Genomic DNA, 7,500 nt, shown 5'->3' with positions numbered 1-7,500 from the left:
TGGGGTAGACCAGGTGTCCCCGGCGGGACTTGGGCTACGGCAGCCCAGGGCTCGGGGTAGACCTGCTGTCCACGCCGGACTTAGGCTACGGCAGCCCAGGGCTCGGGGTAGACCTGCTGTCCACGCCGGACTTAGGCTACGGCAGCCCAGGGCTCGGGGTAGACCTGCTGTCCACGCCGGACTTAGGCTACGGCAGCCCAGGGCAAGGGGTAGACCTGCTGTCCACGCCGGACTTAGGCTACGGCAGCCCAGGGCAAGGGGTAGACCTGCTGTCCCCGCCGCATCCGGGGTAGACCTGGTGTCCAAGGCCCAGGGGTAGACCTGGTGTCCCAGGGCCCGGGGTAGACCTGGTGTCCCCGGGCTCTGGGGTAGACCTGGTGTCCAAGGCCCCGGGGTAGACCTGGTGTCCCGGGCGGCGGGGTAGACCTGGTGTCCCAGGGCCCGGGGTAGACCTGGTGTCCAAGTCCCCGGGGTAGACCTGGTGTCCATGTCCCCGGGGTAGACCTGGTGTCCCGCCCGCCCCGGGGGATAGACCTGTTGTCCCGGGCGGCGGGGTAGACCTGGTGTCCCAGGGCCCGGGGTAGACCTGGTGTCCCGGGCGGCGGGGTAGACCTGGTGTCCCAGGGCCCGGGGTAGACCTGGTGTCCAAGTCCCCGGGGTAGACCTGGTGTCCCGGGCGGCGGGGTAGACCTGGTGTCCCAGGACCCGGGGTAGACCTGGTGTCCCGGGCGGCGGGGTAGACCTGGTGTCCAAGTCCCCGGGGTAGACCTGGTGTCCCGGGCGGCGGGGTAGACCTGGTGTCCCAGGGCCCGGGGTAGACCTGGTGTCCCGGGCGGCGGGGTAGACCTGGTGTCCCAGGGCCCGGGGTAGACCTGGTGTCCAAGTCCCCGGGGTAGACCTGGTGTCCCGGGCGGCGGGGTAGACCTGGTGTCCCAGGACCCGGGGTAGACCTGGTGTCCCGGGCGGCGGGGTAGACCTGGTGTCCAAGTCCCCGGGGTAGACCTGGTGTCCCGGGCGGCGGGGTAGACCTGGTGTCCCAGGGCCCGGGGTAGACCTGGTGTCCTAATACCCTGGGTAGACCTGGTGTCCAAGGCCCCGGGGTAGACCTGTTGTCCCGGGCGGCGGGGTAGACCTGGTGTCCCAGGACCCGGGGTAGACCTGGTGTCCCGGGCCCCGGGGTAGACCTGGTGTCCAAGGCCCCGGGGTAGACCTGGTGTCCCGGGCCCCGGGGTAGACCTGGTGTCCATGTCCCCGGGGTAGACCTGGTGTCCCGGGCGGCGGGGTAGACCTGGTGTCCCGGGCCCCGGGGTAGACCTGGTGTCCATGTCCCCGGGGTAGACCTGGTGTCCCGGGCGGCGGGGTAGACCTGGTGTCCCAGGGCCCGGGGTAGACCTGGTGTCCAAGTCCCCGGGGTAGACCTGGTGTCCTGGGCGGCGGGGTAGACCTGGTGTCCCAGGACCCGGGGTAGACCTGGTGTCCCGGGCGGCGGGGTAGACCTGGTGTCCAAGTCCCCGGGGTAGACCTGGTGTCCCGGGCGGCGGGGTAGACCTGGTGTCCCAGGGCCCGGGGTAGACCTGGTGTCCCGGGCGGCGGGGTAGACCTGGTGTCCCAGGGCCCGGGGTAGACCTGGTGTCCAAGTCCCCGGGGTAGACCTGGTGTCCCGGGCGGCGGGGTAGACCTGGTGTCCCAGGACCCGGGGTAGACCTGGTGTCCCGGGCGGCGGGGTAGACCTGGTGTCCAAGTCCCCGGGGTAGACCTGGTGTCCCGGGCGGCGGGGTAGACCTGGTGTCCCAGGGCCCGGGGTAGACCTGGTGTCCTAATACCCTGGGTAGACCTGGTGTCCAAGGCCCCGGGGTAGACCTGTTGTCCCGGGCGGCGGGGTAGACCTGGTGTCCCAGGGCCCGGGGTAGACCTGGTGTCCCGGGCCCCGGGGTAGACCTGGTGTCCAAGGCCCCGGGGTAGACCTGGTGTCCCGGGCCCCGGGGTAGACCTGGTGTCCATGTCCCCGGGGTAGACCTGGTGTCCCGCCCGCCCCGGGGGATAGACCTGTTGTCCCGGGCAGCGGGGTAGACCTGGTGTCCCAGGGCCCGGGGTAGACCTGGTGTCCCGCTGGCCCCGGGGTAGACCTGGTGTCCCGCGCCGGCCCTAGCTCACGGCCGCCTAGCCCGTGGCTAGACCTGTGGTCCCTGGCCGGCCTTCCTCTACGGGTGCCTAGCAAGCGGGAAAGGTATGCAGACGGCGCCAGGGAGGCTGATGGGAGAGGCTGGGTGGGGCGCCCCCAACCGCCGACGGGCGTGGGCGGCTCCGACAGAGACGGCAAGGGCAGGGGTAAGGGCAGGGGGCGGTGGCGGGGACGGGGACGGGGCCAGGGCCAGGGAGTGAGGGCACGCGAGAGCGTGCATGCGGACGGGCAGCCAGGCAGGCGGGCGGGCGGGTGGGCGTGCCCCGCCGCCCGGCGGGGGGGCGGGGGCAGGTGGCGGGGGGCGGCGAGGGGGCGGTGTGGTGGCCTGAAGGGATGACCTTGGGGAGTGAGCGTGCGCACGGGGGGGGGGGGGGGGGTCGGTGGGTGTGGCGCTGTATCTGTGTCTGTGTGCGGACGAGGGCCAAGGGCCGGCGGCTTCGTGCCGGCCCCGGGCGCCTCGGCACCGAGCCCCCACGGCCCCCTGGACTGAGGTCGAGGGCGGAAGACCTCTGCGGACCGTGAAAGAACCCGCCCGAAAGTGGCCGCCTGTGTGCTGGCGGTGGTGCCGGCGGCGGCCGCCTCTACCGCTGGGCGGGGCGGGGCGAGCCGCATCGGGGCCAGGGGGGCCGGGCTGTGTAGGGTCTCAGGAGGGCGTGGGTGGGACGGGGCGGGGGCGGGGGCGCTGTTTCGCCAGTTCAGCGTGTCAGCAGGCAGACCACGGGGCACGGGTTGCCCGTCGGCTCGGCTGGGAGTGCTCTGGATACGAAAGGAGGAGAAATAAAATGTGCCAATGGTTATGGTCTGTTTGTTTTTTCCGGATGAGTTTCTCGTTCCAAGCGACTAGAGCGGCCATGAAGTAGGTATTAATCTGGAAAGCGGGGTGGGGTTCATTGCGCGGGACGGGGCCGATCGAGCCGTCTGGCTCCGGGGTGATATGAGGCTGCGAGCGTTGCCCGGCTCCGGGCTCGATGGGGAGGGTGAGGCACCAGGTCTACCCCGGGGCCGGCGGGACACAAGGTCTACCCCGGGGCCCGGGACACCAGGTCTACCCCGGGACCTTGGACACCAGGTCTACCCCGGGCCCCGGGACACCAGGTCTACCCCGGGGCCTTGGACACCAGGTCTACCCCGGGCCCCGGGACACCAGGTCTACCCCGGGGCCTTGGACACCAGGTCTACCCCGGGCCCCGGGACACCAGGTCTACCCCGCCGCCCGGGACACCAGGTCTACCCCGGGCCGCGGGACACCAGGTCGACCCCGCCGCCCGGGACACCAGGTCTACCCCGGGGCCGGGGACACCAGGTCTACCCCGGGGCCGGCGGGACACCAGGTCTATCCCGGAGCCCGGGACACCAGGTCTACCCCGGGGCCGGCGGGACACCAGGTCTACCCCGTGGCCGGGGACACCAGGTCTACCCCGCCGCCCGGGACACCAGGTCTACCCCGGATCCGGCGGGACACCAGGTCTACCCCGTGGCCGGGGACACCAGGTCTACCCCGGGGCCGGCGGGACACCAGGTCTACCCCGCCGCCCGGGACACCAGGTCTACCCCGGATCCGGCGGGACACCAGGTCTACCCCGTGGCCGGGGACACCAGGTCTACCCCGGGGCCGGCGGGACACCAGGTCTACCCCGGATCCAGCGGGACACCAGGTCTACCCCGGATCCGGCGGGACACCAGGTCTACCCCGTGGCCGGGGACACCAGGTCTACCCCGGAGCCCGGGACACCAGGTCTACCCCGGATCCGGCGGGACACCAGGTCTACCCCGTGGCCGGGGACACCAGGTCTACCCCGGAGCCGGGGACACCAGGTCTACCCCGGGGCCGGCGGGACACCAGGTCTACCCCGTGGTCGGGGACACCAGGTCTACCCCGCCGCCCGGGACACCAGGTCTACCCCGGATCCGGCGGGACACCAGGTCTACCCCGTGGCCGGGGACACCAGGTCTACCCCGGGGCCGGCGGGACACCAGGTCTACCCCGGATCCCGCGGGACACCAGGTCTACCCCCTGGCCGGGGACACCAGGTCTACCCCGGGGCCGGCGGGACACCAGGTCTATCCCGGAGCCCGGGACACCAGGTCTACCCCGGGGCCGGCGGGACACCAGGTCTACCCCGTGGCCGGGGACACCAGGTCTACCCCGCCGCCCGGGACACCAGGTCTACCCCGGATCCGGCGGGACACCAGGTCTACCCCGTGGCCGGGGACACCAGGTCTACCCCGGGGCCGGCGGGACACCAGGTCTACCCCGCCGCCCGGGACACCAGGTCTACCCCGGATCCGGCGGGACACCAGGTCTACCCCGTGGCCGGGGACACCAGGTCTACCCCGGGGCCGGCGGGACACCAGGTCTACCCCGGATCCCGCGGGACACCAGGTCTACCCCGTGGCCGGGGACACCAGGTCTACCCCGCCGCCCGGGACACCAGGTCTACCCCGGATCCGGCGGGACACCAGGTCTACCCCGTGGCCGGGGACACCAGGTCTACCCCGGGGCCGGCGGGACACCAGGTCTACCCCGGATCCCGCGGGACACCAGGTCTACCCCGTGGCCGGGGACACCAGGTCTACCCCGGGGCCGGCGGGACACCAGGTCTACCCCGGATCCGGCGGGACACCAGGTCTACCCCGTGGCCGGGGACACCAGGTCTACCCCGGGGCCGGCGGGACACCAGGTCTACCCCGGAGCCCGGGACACCAGGTCTACCCCGGGGCCGGCGGGACACCAGGTCTACCCCGTGGCCGGGGACACCAGGTCTACCCCGGGGCCGGCGGGACACCAGGTCTACCCCGGATCCGGCGGGACACCAGGTCTACCCCGTGGCCGGGGACACCAGGTCTACCCCGGGGCCGGCGGGACACCAGGTCTACCCCGGATCCGGCGGGACACCAGGTCTACCCCGTGGCCGGGGACACCAGGTCTACCCCGGGGCCGGCGGGACACCAGGTCTACCCCGGATCCCGCGGGACACCAGGTCTACCCCGGGGCCGGCGGGACACCAGGTCTACCCCGGAGCTCGGGACACCAGGTCTACCCCGGGGCCGGCGGGACACCAGGTCTACCCCGGGGCCGGCGGGACACCAGGTCTACCCCGGATCCCGCGGGACACCAGGTCTACCCCCTGGCCGGGGACACCAGGTCTACCCCGGGGCCGGCGGGACACCAGGTCTACCCCGGAGCCCGGGACACCAGGTCTACCCCGGGGCCGGCGGGACACCAGGTCTACCCCGTGGCCGGGGACACCAGGTCTACCCCGGGGCCGGCGGGACACCAGGTCTACCCCGGAGCCCGCGGGACACCAGGTCTACCCCGTGGCCGGGGACACCAGGTCTACCCCGGGGCCGGCGGGACACCAGGTCTACCCCGGAGCCCGGGACACCAGGTCTACCCCGGATCCGGCGGGACACCAGGTCTACCCCGTGGCCGGGGACACCAGGTCTACCCCGGGGCCGGCGGGACACCAGGTCTACCCCGGATCCCGCGGGACACCAGGTCTACCCCCTGGCCGGGGACACCAGGTCTACCCCGGGGCCGGCGGGACACCAGGTCTACCCCGGAGCCCGGGACACCAGGTCTACCCCGGGGCCGGCGGGACACCAGGTCTACCCCGTGGCCGGGGACACCAGGTCTACCCCGGGGCCGGCGGGACACCAGGTCTACCCCGGAGCCCGCGGGACACCAGGTCTACCCCGTGGCCGGGGACACCAGGTCTACCCCGGGGCCGGCGGGACACCAGGTCTACCCCGGAGCCCGGGACACCAGGTCTACCCCGGATCCGGCGGGACACCAGGTCTACCCCGTGGCCGGGGACACCAGGTCTACCCCGGGGCCGGCGGGACACCAGGTCTACCCCGGATCCGGCGGGACTTAGTCGTATTTCGGCCGGTGCTGGGTAGACCTGTTGTCCCGGCCGGCTGCGGAAGTTCTCCAAGGGGTCGCTGTTGCCGGCTGCCTCCGGCTGCCTCATCGTAAGAGGCGGCCTGCGGTGGCGCCTTTTCCCGGTCAAGCTCCATCAGTCCCCTTGGAGGCTTGGGCGCCTTCGGACTCATCTGTCCGTATTATGGGAGCGAGGTGACGGGCCGCATCCCCACAGGTTGGCTTCATGCCGTGCCTGTGTTTAAGGCGGAAGGGAGCGACCGCGGTGGTGCGGTCGGCAGGGCAGAGGAGGTGCCGCCTAGCCGGGACGAGTCTGCCTGTGGCTTTGTCCCGGCTCCCGTCTTTCCCGGAAAAGCTTGGCACAGCGAGGCCGAGAGAGAAGGGCTGCCGGAGAACCGGGGCGATCTGCCCGCGAGGCCGAGAGAGAGAAGGGCTGCCGGAGAACCGGGGCGATCTGCCCGCGAGGCCGAGAGAGAGAAGGGCTGCCGGAGAACCGGGGCGATCTGCCCGCGAGGCCGAGAGAGAGAAGGGCTGCCGGAGAACCGGGGCGATCTGCCCGCGAGGCCGAGAGAGAGAAGGGCTGCCGGAGAACCGGGGCGATCTGCCCGCGAGGCCGAGAGAGAGAAGGGCTGCCGGAGAACCGGGGCGATCTGCCCGCGAGGCCGAGAGAGAGAAGGGCTGCCGGAGAACCGGGGCGATCTGCCCGCGAGGCCGAGAGAGAGAAGGGCTGCCGGAGAACCGGGGCGATCTGCCCGCGAGGCCGAGAGAGAGAAGGGCTGCCGGAGAACCGGGGCGATCTGCCCGCGAGGCCGAGAGAGAGAAGGGCTGCCGGAGGACCGGGGCGATCTGCCCGCGAGGCCGAGAGAGAGAAGGGCTGCCGGAGGACCGGGGGCGATCTGCCCGCGAGGCCGAGAGAGAGAAGGGCTGCCGGAGGACCGGGGGCGATCTGCCCGCGAGGCCGAGAGAGAGAAGGGCTGCCGGAGAACCGGGGCGATCTGCCCGCGAGGCCGAGAGAGAGAAGGGCTGCCGGAGAACCGGGGCGATCTGCCCGCGAGGCCGAGAGAGAGAAGGGCTGCCGGAGAACCGGGGCGATCTGCCCGCGAGGCCGAGAGAGAGAAGGGCTGCCGGAGGACCGGGGCGATCTGCCCGCGAGGCCGAGAGAGAGAAGGGCTGCCGGAGAACCGGGGCGATCTGCCCGCGAGGCCGAGAGAGAGAAGGGCTGCCGGAGGACCGGGGCGATCTGCCCGCGAGGCCGAGAGAGAGAAGGGCTGCCGGAGGACCGGGGCGATCTGCCCGCGAGGCCGAGAGAGAGAAGGGCTGCCGGAGGACCGGGGGCGATCTGCCCGCGAGGCCGAGAGAGAAGGGCTGCCGAAAGACGATCCGAGAGGGAAACCGCTTGGCGTTCGAGGCGAGGCGGAGAGAGAAGCTGCGAGCT

Source organism: Melospiza georgiana, chromosome 30 (genome assembly GCF_028018845.1).
Source record: "Melospiza georgiana isolate bMelGeo1 chromosome 30, bMelGeo1.pri, whole genome shotgun sequence".
Classification (NCBI taxonomy): domain Eukaryota; kingdom Metazoa; phylum Chordata; class Aves; order Passeriformes; family Passerellidae; genus Melospiza; species Melospiza georgiana.
This window is presented reverse-complemented; position numbering follows the sequence as displayed.